The sequence below is a fragment of the Pyxicephalus adspersus genome, chromosome 4 (genome assembly GCF_032062135.1).
Source record: "Pyxicephalus adspersus chromosome 4, UCB_Pads_2.0, whole genome shotgun sequence".
NCBI classification, from domain to species: domain Eukaryota; kingdom Metazoa; phylum Chordata; class Amphibia; order Anura; family Pyxicephalidae; genus Pyxicephalus; species Pyxicephalus adspersus.
Window position 1 is genome coordinate 84,737,042 of NC_092861.1, and position 12,778 is coordinate 84,749,819.

At 34.2% G+C, this 12,778-nt stretch overlaps 1 long non-coding RNA gene across 1 annotated transcript; it reads right to left on the reverse strand.

The window, feature by feature from the left end:
• Window positions 1-317: 317 nt before the first annotated feature.
• On the reverse strand, window positions 318-3,886 carry LOC140330087 (uncharacterized). The gene is made up of 5 exons (XR_011920613.1): window positions 3,092-3,886; window positions 2,118-2,162; window positions 984-1,031; window positions 516-548; window positions 318-359 (listed from the first exon to the last, which is right to left on the reverse strand). It is a non-coding gene; the product is annotated as an uncharacterized lncRNA (long non-coding RNA).
• Window positions 3,887-12,778: the final 8,892 nt, after the last annotated feature.

The following is a 12,778-nucleotide window of genomic DNA, read 5'->3' on the forward strand; positions in this document are numbered from 1 at the left end:
ACACTGATAAAAAAAATGCTAGCAAGCCTTTCTGCATCCCACCTGATGTGTGTGTATATGTAATACCAGTAGCATATATTTTAGATATATTTTAGTTTAAATTTCTAGCACATTTAACCTAAAAATATTCACTTTTTAGGAAGCTTTCTTTGTATTCATAGGTCATAGATCTACCCTTTCTTCTCTACAGTTAACAACTTTCTGATGCTTTGAAGGACATAGAGGGGTCTTTTAATCTCAGAGCTAAGCACTACTAATAATAACGTTAAACCTCCTATTGTTCATTTGTTAAAGCTTTAAAATCTGTTACATATTACCTTTGTTTGGTTGAACCAGCTCTTCTATTTTCAATTGGGTCTCTGTAAAATAAATTGACAGCGACCATTGCTAAAATAAACTGTAATAGACATTTAGACAAATGCATAAACTTCCATTAAGGTTGTAGGTATTTATCTTTTATTTTAGTTTTCATCATAATATTAAATGCATTGTGCATTATTAATAGATGTATTTACCTTTCTTTTCTTCTTTCTTGGTTATTGGTTTCTCTGCAAATTTACAATATATAATATATTAAGCAAATCCGATTCCAAAACAAAGTGATTCCCATAATAATACTGAATATTATTATGATAAACTAATATAGTTTATTAGATATAAGAACATAAAAAATCATCTGGTCCTTAGCAGGACTTAATATTAGATAAATACAATCTTAGATAAACAACAACACATGGCATATTACACCATGTTGTTATTTATTTAATCAAGACCAACGCAAAATGCAGAAGCAGCCCTTACTACTTCCATAGGAGGGCAAGTAGTAGCCAGATATTGCTAATCAAAGGTACTTAAATATTGCAGTATAAGTATAGTATAGTAGTATAAGTATGAAAAACCTCAATAAAAGCAGAAGATATGGCAGTTTGCTGGCCTGGAACATTCTGTATGCTATAGTTTAGGTTCTATCTTTATATATTTACCTTTCCTGGGTTCAGCGGACTCCTTCTCTTCTTTCTTTTCCAATTTCTCTAAAATACAAAATTATTGAATAATTGGAGCACATGCCAAAATTCTTTTTTTCTCCCTTTATACATGAAAATATAACTCTTAGACTCTCACATTAGAAACTCCTTGTATCACTTATGAGCAAAAGCTTTGTAATCTATGAATCTTAACTTTTAAAGTTTAGCTGATATGAATATTATACATTACTAAGATTTTTTTATATATTTAGTTTTGATCACATTTTAAAACAGAAAGAGGAAAAATAGGGTTAAGGCAAAGACAGACCTTTTAGATAAATGACTAAATGGTATTTTTCAACTTTGTAAAGCAAGTTACATTTTCCCTTTTGGAGTTGGCTCTTCATGTATTTTCACAGGAGTTTCTATTCATTTAATTTATAATAAATTAAAAATAATTTAGACTATATATTTTCTATTAAAAATATAGTGATTCCCATATTACTCCTTTATATTTTTTGAATTTTGCTCTCCGCACATTGACACCCTTATAAATCTGCATTATTTTATATACTTACCCTTTTTTATTGCTGTAGGTGTTGGTTCATGTTTTTTAATGGTACGTCTGCAAATATATATATATAATTATATATATATATATATATATATATATATATATATATATATTGACTACAGATATTGTGGATTTATTTAGTTTTAATCTCACTTAGAATACAATGAGAAAAGAGGGAAAAATAAAATAACATAGGCTTAGTCTGTTTTTCCCCTTTTTAAAGTTTAATGTATTTTGTAATTTGTGTGAGTTATGATGGGTCACCTGTTTTTAAATTATCTTTTGTGTATGGTTGTTGGCCACCAGTAGACTACACTGTGTTTGTATGTCAAGTGTGTAACAAGCTCTTTGATGAATCCACTTGACTCCAAAAGGCTCTGATCTGTGAAACCTAGGCAGTTATCAGGACATGTTGCAAGATAAGATTCAAGTATAAACCAAAATTATTTTTCTAATAGTATTTTTCATAATTTATGGTTTATACTTGAGTATATATAGCAGCTGTCAAGTTAACATTTTTTTTTATTTAATCAAGTCACAAATTGTGATTTGGCAGTTGAAGCAAACTATACGTTTACCTTTTGTTGTATCTGTGTGCTCTTTGTGCTTTACTTGGGGTGCTTCTGTAAAATAAGGAGAGAATGAGAGGAATATAATCCAAATAACAGCAACAGGCATTATAAAAAAGGAGCATATGTACAAATTATTATAAATAAAACATTAATTAAATTTCATAGTGTTTAATATGAAGGTAAAGAAAAAGAGATTTAATTTCAATAAACCCATATCCATGATATGTTTTTTATGTTTTTTTATTCTTCTTTATATGGACATGTTCATGTTTTGTTTTCTTTCTCCCATGCATTTGTAGACAAAACTTTGTTTTCAAAATGTGAATGGACTGGGGAAACCCCTTTCAGATTTTGAAAATCTCTCAAGTGAAGACACAGACTGCAGCAGAGTATTATATAATAATAGTATACATAATAAGTAAAATCTGCAAAGTAGGGGAAGTGAAGTGTTGGAAATGATCAATTTAAACTTTATTGTGCACATAAAGCCTTTGGCATTCATGGAAAGTGTGGGTGACAAAGCCCCGACAAGGGGACACAAATATTGGTCCACAATATGTGGGCTATATATTTTCTTGAATCAATGTTATCTGGTACATATCGGACTACATTTGTAAACAGTGGCACCTCAGCTGTGGAAACACTATATAAATCACAATAATGATATTTTTGATATATCCAGTTTATACATTTGCTGCGAGAGGGCAAGAAGGTTAAACCAGGGTAGTGCTTATTCATAGTGCTTATATTTACATGCCATTTTTCCATTGACTACATTCAGTGAGATTTGAGTATAATAAGTATATAACACAAGTATAATTCAGCACAGCCAAACACCTGCTCTGAATGCTTCTTTTGGGTTATTCACACACAAGTATTAAAGCCAGTGAAACAGATCTACACATACAGTCAGCAATGACCTGCATATGTCTCTCAGGACAGGTTTCTTTTACAATTTGCGTAATTTTCATATAAGTTACCTTTCTTTGGTTCTGCTGGTTCTTCCTGTTTTTTTCATGTTGTCTCTGCAAAATAAATTTTAATTAATACAATACAAGGAAAGCATGAGCAGCTCTTCAGTATTTTATGGTGCACTTCAGTAAATTTGTATAATCATGATTTAATTACATGCTTAATTTATTATTTTCACTTGTATTCTCAATAATCAAAGTAGCTATAAAGTAAAGGTTTAACTTAAATTGATCAAATAAAAGAACTCTGAATTAATAAATTACAAATTGATTTTTTAAAGATTACAAATAAATAAATGTAGTTTAGCTTCAAAATAAATTCTAGTAAAAATACATGAACCATCGTATGCAATTAATTTTCTTTTCTTGGATTCAGGTAATAGCTTTTTATTTTTTTATTGGTGTCTCTACAATATAAATGTAAAAAAGTGTTCTTTTTTAATGCTTTATTTTTGGTCATAACACCTAAGCAATAGCTGCCGCTATGATACAATTGTGAATTATGCTACAGCTATTATTCAAACATAAGTCCTTGGAAGGCCTACAGTGTTTTTTTTTTTCTAGGTTACTACCGTGGCAGTATGAAATAATCTAATGAAGAGTCAAGCTGTTATATCTTTTCCATTCCCTGAGCTAAATCAGGTCTTTTTTTATTGATGGTCCGATTGAATTGTTTTGTGCAAGATGTATAAGTTTAGTGACCTTTACTACGCTACTAATGAAAGTTTTAGCAAATGTTTTAACTCTATTCTGTCACATAGTAGCCCTTTCTGCTTCAACATAACAAATTATTACATTTCATTGACTTCAACTTTTCATTAACAGTGTTATATCAACATAATACACTGAATGGTTTATATATATTTTTTTAATGACACAACATGGATTTTGATGTGTATGGCAGCCTTTTTGTAGTCTCTCTTGTTCAGTCCTGTGAATCATGCATATTTACTGAGATGTCAACATTTACTGGGATTTTTTAACTAGGTGGTAGTGAAATTCTAAACATTGTGAAACATTGCTATATTACACTGTATAAACCTTCCTATGTAAATGTTTTTTTGGATAGCAAATCTAAGACACTGAATTAAATACTGTACCATTATCTGTAGGGCAAAATATTACTGATACTGTAAAAGGTGTTATTATCTCTAATAACCTGTTAATTACAATGCAGATACAGTATTTTACCATAACTATTGATCTTTTAAAATAATGTTTATCGTGTTAAATTTACCATTTGCATAGTAGGGATGAGCGAGCGAGATTTGTAAGTTAGATCTCGAGGCAAATTGGGCTGTTTTTGCTTACTGAACATTTGAGCAAGAACGGCCTTGTAATTTGCCATGAGCTCGTGTTCTCGTCGAACAAATGATGGAAAATGCAGGACAACTGGAATGGAGACTATTTCCGGTGGGAATGGCGCGACTGGGAGCGAATCATTTTCTCCTAGGATGCACAGCAAGGCCCAGCAGCCCATTCAGGAGAGATCTGAGCACAGGCATATTTACAGGGAAGGAGAGAGGGGTTGGTCACTCCATCTTGTGTTCTGTGTCAGGGCAAGAAGCAGGGAGAAAAGTGTATTGTGACAGGGACAGTTTAGGAGCCTTCTTTATATCTTGAAATTTACAGATTGTGCAGTTTTATTTGCTACCTCCTGCTATTCAGCAAAAAAGGCAGAAACATTTCTGTTCTACTCTCCAAAAAATAAACAGATATTTCATTCTGATCCCACTTGCTATCTATCAAAAAAGCCAGAAAATGTATTTCTCCCAAAAAACCAATGTGTTCACCACTCCATCTCGGGGCCCACCTCCTCCTCCTCCTCCTGCTGTTGCTGCTGCCGCCTGTCAGTACTCCATTCAATTAAACTGTACACTTCTGGGTGGCATTGACGATGCACTACACCCAGCTCTAGATGCCAGTTACCAATGTGGCCCACGCTCCGTCCCAGGGCCCACCCCCTCCTCCTCCTGCTGTTGTTGCTGCTGCCTGACAGTACTCCATTCACTAAAATTGTATTACACACTTCTCGGTGGGTGGCTTGTCAATGTACTACACCCAGCTCTAGATGCCAGTTACCAATTTGGTCAACGCTCCGTCTCAGCACCCACCGCCTCCTCCTCCTGCTGTTGTTTGTCAGTACTCCATTCACTAAAATTGTATTACACGCTTCTAGGTGGGTGGCATTGTCATTGTACTACACCCAGCTCTAGATACCAGTTACCAATGAGTTCACTGCTCCGTCTCAGGGCCCACCGCCTCCTATTCCTCCTGCTGTTGCTGATGCTGCTGCCTGTCAGTACTCCATTCACTAAAACTCTACACTTCTGGGTGGCATTGATGATTCACTACTCCCAGCTCTAAATGTCAGTTACCAATGCAGTCCCCGCTTCGTCTCAGGGCCCACCGCCTCCTCCTCCTCTTGCTGTTGCTGCTGACGCCTGTCAGTACTCCATGCACTAAAACTGTAAATCTCTGTCCCCGCTTCGTCTCAGGGCCCACCGCCTCCTCCTCCTCTTGCTGTTGCTGCTGACGCCTGTCAGTACTCCATGCACTAAAACTGTAAATCTCTGGGTGGCATTGACAATGCACCACACCCAGCTCTAGATGCCAGTTACCAATGCGTTCACTGCTCCATCTCAGGGCCCTCCTCCTCTTGCTGGTTCTGCTGCCGCCTGTCAGTACTCCATTCATTAAAATTGTATACTTCTGGGTGGCATTGACGATGCACTACACCCAGCTCCCCATGACTCTTACCAATGCAGTCTCCCTGGCAATAGCTGACCAGAGGCCACACACTGCTACTGCTCTCGCTGACCCATGCTCCATTTCTGGTCCTCCATTCTTTTTGCCTAATGTCACCGCACTACTGGTCCAAATTTATGGGTGGCATTCCTAACACATGTCATCCAGGTCATGATGCCAGCTAGCAATTATTATTATTATTATTACAAATAATAATAATAATATTAAACAGGATTTATATAGTGTTAAGATATTATGCAGATACGTAAATTCAATAGGGGAGCAACACATTTTCTGGCTGTTTTGATGGCAGAGACTGTTGCTAGTGGGTTGAGTTCACCCTTTCTCAATGTCCTAATGATTGTGCTGCATTCTGGATGCTGTCCATCACGCAAAAATCATATTTGCCTGCTGTCACTGCCTGCCATTTTCTAGAGAACCACAAGGTCTTTTTTAACTTTTTGTATTTTTTCCTCGTTGCCACTGTTCTCTTACACCTACCTAGAAAATTTGGTGGTTCTAACATGAATAGGGGCTTTGCTATTAATGTATAAAATCGTCCCATTGGCTTTAATATAATTCGCGAAATCGATTCGCCTAAGTTCGAGGAAATTTTAGCGAGGCTGTCAGAGGCCTTTACGCTCATCCCTATTGCATAGCAGACAGCTGTGTTTTCCCCATCCTGTTAGGTGTTCAATAAAAAACTAGAAAAACCTTTTAAACTATTTTTGTTTACCTTGTTTAGCTTAGCTTTGATCATTTCAATTTGTGAGATATACCCCATCTAGAGTAGTTCAGATACTCCCAATTACACTCATGTTTGCACTCATGACATATTTGTTTGGATGTCAATAACAATAACAGAAATATATTTACTGAAAAAGACCTTGACTATTTTTTTTTTTTTTTTTTAACAGATTTTTGTGTTTTTTTAGGTTTATTATTAAATGTATTAAATATTAGACATATTTCAGTGAGGTATGCATAAAAATTATAGCCTACAATGTAAAATAAATTTCAATGCAAAAAAAATGCAAGGCTTTTTGCATGGAAATTTGAACAGAAATAGAACGGTAGAGAGGTTAATAGAGTTGAATTATAAGGCTATGTTGAGGTGATATTTAGACTCTGATATAATTGCAAGATTTCTTCTAGGTTCCTCCCCTCTCAGATTCAGGGGATGCAGGAATATTGACACTATGGGACACATCAGGCGGTCAAGCCCAGTTCTCAGTGCTCAGGTACTATGGCTAGTTTTAAATTTCATTTGCTCAGTTTTTCATATTTCCATGCCTGTTTCCCTGGAATGTGCTCTATTTGGTAAAATTTCATCTCCTTTACTGTCATCTGTTACATCCAAGTGGCAGCTCATATTGCCCTTGCAAAGGTCTGGAAATACCCTATCATAACCTTAGCAGTGTTAAATCAAAACTCAAATGGATTATGGTTAATACCAAATTTACTTGGGGACACTAATACTTTTGTAATCACCTGAAACCCTTGGCTAGACTTTTCCAACTCTTGACAACCACTTTATAAGCAGTGAGAACTACCCCCTTTCCCAATCCCTCTCATATTGATCATTGTATGATTTATGCCCTTTACAAAAGATTTTTTATTGCTTTGCTCCTCCTTTTTTCCCTTTATTTCTCAATAAAACTATTGAAATATAACAGTTGTTGTAAAATGAATACTAATTTCAGTAAATACTATAAAGCTGGCTTACTAAAAGAGATAAGAAGGTTTACTCAATAATGTGTGTTAATCCACACATAGATTACTATCTAATCACAATACAAATTACTTTAGCAAACAGGAATTTATACTTAATGAGACTGGAAAATTGAAGAGCCCATTCACACAATTAAATGAACCATTACCAGAATACAGAACTTTCCAAAATGTACAGAATATCCTTCTTAAATCCATCTTTTTTTTTTTCTCATGTGGTTACCTTTTTTCAGTTGTGCAGAATCTTCTACTTTTTTCACTGGAGCCTCTGAGAAAAGAAATGCATTTTAGGTAGGTGAACATCTTAATTTGGTACAATAAAATGCATTTTGGTAATCAATAATCCTTTTGATATATACCACATTTCTAATGTGACTAACAGGCATATTTATTTACACAATAAAACAATATGTGATTACATGATACAGTAAGCAACCACACTAATCCAGCCAAAAATAATTTGTTAAAGCAGACCTAAACTAACATTTTTATTTTACACAAAAGGATAGATAACTCTTTTATGTAAAGTAAAAAAAAACTTCTATTTTTAGGAGGAGTTTTTAAAAAAAAGGGTGAAGCCCCTCTTCTTCTGTCTTTATCGCCATGGTAATAAAGACAGAATGGGAGCCTCTGAAGATACCCACATCAGGCTTCCCAGGAAGTTTCTGGCTGCCCCCTCTGTGCATGCCCGAGAAGGAGTTTTTTCTTTAATTGGGAAAAAATGCTGATCTTATGCATGTGCAGTGAGATAGGCACTCCTTTTTTCCCCATTTACAGCGGCTACATCACCCAATCTCACGCCTGTGCAGTGCGAGATTGGGTGACATAGTCAGAAGCAGTAAGAACAAGAAAGAGGATGGCGGCACCCAACGCTTCCTCTACACCAGGACGAAAACAGATAACAGGACAGCGCTTGACCCAATCGAGAAAAGCTTCGAAGGGAACAAGGGATCCACTGAAGTAAAGGTGAGTTTTTTTTTGTTATTTGTAGTTTAGTTCCACTTTAACTGATATTAACCACGTTGTGACTGTTACTAGGGGGTAACATTCTTTGCTTAAGTATTCATCTGTGGATACATTTTCTTTAAGAACTGTTTATGTTGTAAATGAGCTTCATTCATTTGGTTCACTGAATATCTGATTTTTCTTTCTTGTGGTTTTTCTACAGCATAAAATGATTATGACTTCAGAAGTACATTTCAGATCAATGTATCCTGCTCTAAATTATGTGTGACAGAGTTGGTAAATTGAATTGAAGCAGAAAAGCTTAAAGAAGCTTTTGACAATAGAAAGCTGAGGCAGAGATAACCATATATTTAAATGTCTACACCATTTCATTTTCTATCTTCATTTCAAAAACTTAAGCTACTTTGTCAGCTTATAAGTGTTACAAGAAATTAGAATGAAAGCTCCTTGCAAAAGAAGAGTTCTTATACACCTTTTTGATGGCCCTTTTGTCTCATCTTCCTTTTTGTCTATAACACACCCAGTGGAGTGTGCGATGCTTGTATCTCCCACTGCTTCCATTCTCTTATCCCCATATAACTAAAAAACTCATCATGTGATGTAGACAGCTACAGGGCTAGAAGGATGGAAAAGCGAAAACACTTGGGCCACCGAAGGACATTTGAAACAAAAGTTTACAAACTCTTCTTTTGCTTTTACTTTTATTCTTGATTTGTTTTATCTAATAAGGTCTCTATCTAATTTAGTAAAGGCAAATGTAAACACTTTTTTATACTGCATATAAGCAAAGCATAAAAAACTAATTTATTAGATATTGGAAAAATTAGGGAACTAAGGCATTATGATTTTTTTTTTATTTATACTGTCCAGTAGGATGCTAGTTATGTTTTGTTTCTAACATTTGTTACTTTATGCAATTACCTATTTTAGGATATACTGGCTGTTTCAATTTTCTCAGTGGAAGCATTTTTCAAATCAATAATACTTCTTTTTTATTATAATACCATTTAATGCTTTACCTAAGTTTACTGTGTAGGTAAACTGAAAATTAATTGCTGACATACAAAATCACCACTAAACATTCAAATAATAATCAAAAATGTTAAATACTTAGAGTATGAGGTCAAGTATTTGGTAGTAAGTCATTGATGGCAGAACTTGTTAACAAAGTAAAAGAAAAACCTTCCCAAATTTAGATGATTGGAAAATCTTAACGGCTGCCCTAATCTATTTTTCTTGCAACAGGTTTACTTTAAACACTTTGATACAGTTAGTATGTTACAGTAATTAAGTAAGTGATTACATAACCGAACTGAGTATTCACACTATTTATGATTTATTTAATTCTCAAATTTTATAGTAAATTAGACTGCTCATGATTTTTTTCTTTTTTTGGTTCATGAGATGGCTTCTCTGTTTTTTTCACTGATATTTCTGTGGTATAAGTTAAAATACATTACAAATTGTCATGCTATGCATTTTTTCTTATTTAATCGGGATGCCTTAGTATATTTTAAATCATTTTAGAATTTAGAGCACAAAGCTATGTCTTAAGTGCAGCCTGCTACTGGTCTAGTTAGTAATATCTATGCTATTGGTTGGTAAAGGCTATTGCACTTCAAAGTGCTTATATAATAAGCATACCAATGTTGTCCTTGTCTTTAATTTAGGGTTGGATAATTTTTCTTTTATATTGATGACCCTTCCCCAGTTAATCTTTCTTTTACTGTACCATGGTTTGTAAATACCTTTCTTTGGTTCTTTTGACACATCCTGTTTAACTGAGATCTCTGAAAAATACATTCATTTAAAAGAAAATGCAAAATGGAGCTTTTAGAAATATCTCCGTACAATTTAAACAGATTGATATATATAGTACATCCTGTATTGTGGGCGATGGATACAGCAAAAATGTTATTACTCGTATAAAATTTCAAATGGATGCAGAAATATAAATAAAATGACTAGTAATAGGAACTTATTCCCGTCTTCTTACAAATCCAGACATAACTGTTATCAAAACAGAAATATTGTATGTAGAAATATGTAGAAATATTTGCATTATAATTGCATAATAATGTATGAACAAATATCACTAATAAAAAACAATACAAATATTTTGATATCCTTGTGTTGCTAGTGTACTGGTATATAAAATGTCACAGCATGCATATTAACACTTTTTTTTTACTATCGGGGCACATAATCTTTATTAGTTTAGGAAATTAGGTATATTTGTTTATTTTCATAAACAATCATGTGCTGGGTAATTTTATTAATCAGGAATTTGCCTTGTCATGTTATTGTCTAGACTTCACAGTGGTGGACATTTTATATCCTGTTAGTATATGTACTGCAATATGTAACAAAAATCAATAAGACAATGAGACTGACTATGTTCTTCCAAATCCCAGAGGAATAAGTACAGTCATTTAAGTATTTTATTGTGCACAAAGCTAACACAAGCAGTTGCTCAATAACCTTAAAAGTCATAACTTAAAAAGTGTTGTTAAGAAGATTTAACTTGGACTCTTCTGCACATCCTCTAGTAAGCTTATATCAAAGTGCTGAATGTGTTTGCCATAAAATATTGATGTTTATACCTTTCTTTTGATCTTTGAGCTCTTTTTCTTGTTTTTCCTCTTGTTTTTCTGAAAAATAATAAGAAAATGCTTATTTTCTTAATGTTATTCCTAAGAATCTACACCCTATGTCCTTCCCTTCATAAAAAAAATCCCATTTAACAAATACTACTGGTCTACAAATCTCAAATTCTTGATTTGATTTGAAATATTCATGCAAATTCAATCAGGGGAAACATCACACAATTTATGTGCGTTAAAAACAGGATTCATGAGCTGTGTAATCTTCCAAACATCAACAGATTCTGCATTTGTACATTTTGAGGTAGAATAAAGTGATTTACAAACTACTAGGTTCAGATTTTCCTAAATCAAAAAATGCTTTTTTAAAATTTTACAGTAATTAATATATCACCTTTCTTTAACTTTGCTGTCTCCTCTAGCGTCCTCACCTGTACCTCTGTGAAGGTAAATTGTAACAATTTGGTATTATATTTACAATGGATAGAAAATATTTGTTCATTAGGTTAATATTAATCTATGTGCCTTATGTTTAATAACTACATCTATTTGTAGTGTCTGCTAACATAAAGTGTTGTGCATAAGGGTCAATCAAGGAGTGTAGACTGCAAAGAATACCCAATTAGTGCAAGGAAATACCAAAAAACATGATTTTTGCCTAAACATAATGGTGGGGGGGGGGGGCTTAAGTGGGCAAAGCTTATTTACTAAACTAAGTGAATTATCTCATGCAGATTGATAATTCACTTATGTTATTAGACTAAACACTTTTAGCAAATCCATTGTTTCTATTGTTGTCTAGTTCTCGTTTTACTGTTTTACTGAAGACTCAGCAGTTGTAATTATGAATAACAATGTTTTTTTACTTCTTGCAGCTTTGTCACTACATCTGAGAACTAGTGGGGCATAGACAGGATCTCTTTGTCCTGGGTCATTACCTCTTCTCTGGGATCTCTTTTTTCTAGAATCCCATATAGCAGTGATTTTAGTCACTTGAATAAGTATACAAATGTCACCTAAACCATAGTGCGATGTGGATTTTAAAAACAAGGCTTGGTAAAGGGTTTCCCTGCAACGAGTGTCTGAGGGGTTGTATAGTACAGACAATAGCCACAGTATTACGCTTTTATAAAGCAGGTATCCACATGTTGTTCACAAACCTGTCCATTGGCAAACCCTCAATAAAGAACAAACCGCCACAACTAAATTCTGCCCCACCCCTTCCTCTTATAAACAGGTAGTATTAGTGTTTCATAGATGCTTCAGATCTGAGTAATTTGCTTTTTCACCTCAATGTTTACTTTATTAGAGAAATTAACTTATAACAGCATATCATATGTTCAGTTTAGTTCTCAAAAACTCAACTTTCACTTTGCATAAAAGGGTAGACAACCCTTTTATGTATGATAAAAATTCTGTTTGTTTGCTTTTTTAAACTGTGCAGCACCATCCGCTTATTGCAAAGCCAGGAATACTAGGGTTACCTACTTCATGCATCCCAGGAAGCTCTTGGGTGCTCCTTCTGACCATGCCCGAGCATCTCGGGCATACCTAGAAGGAGTCATTTTGTTAAAAAGTAAAAAAAATTGCTGATCTCACGCATGCGCAGTGAGATCAGCAAGCTTTTTTCCCCATCTACCTGCAGCTA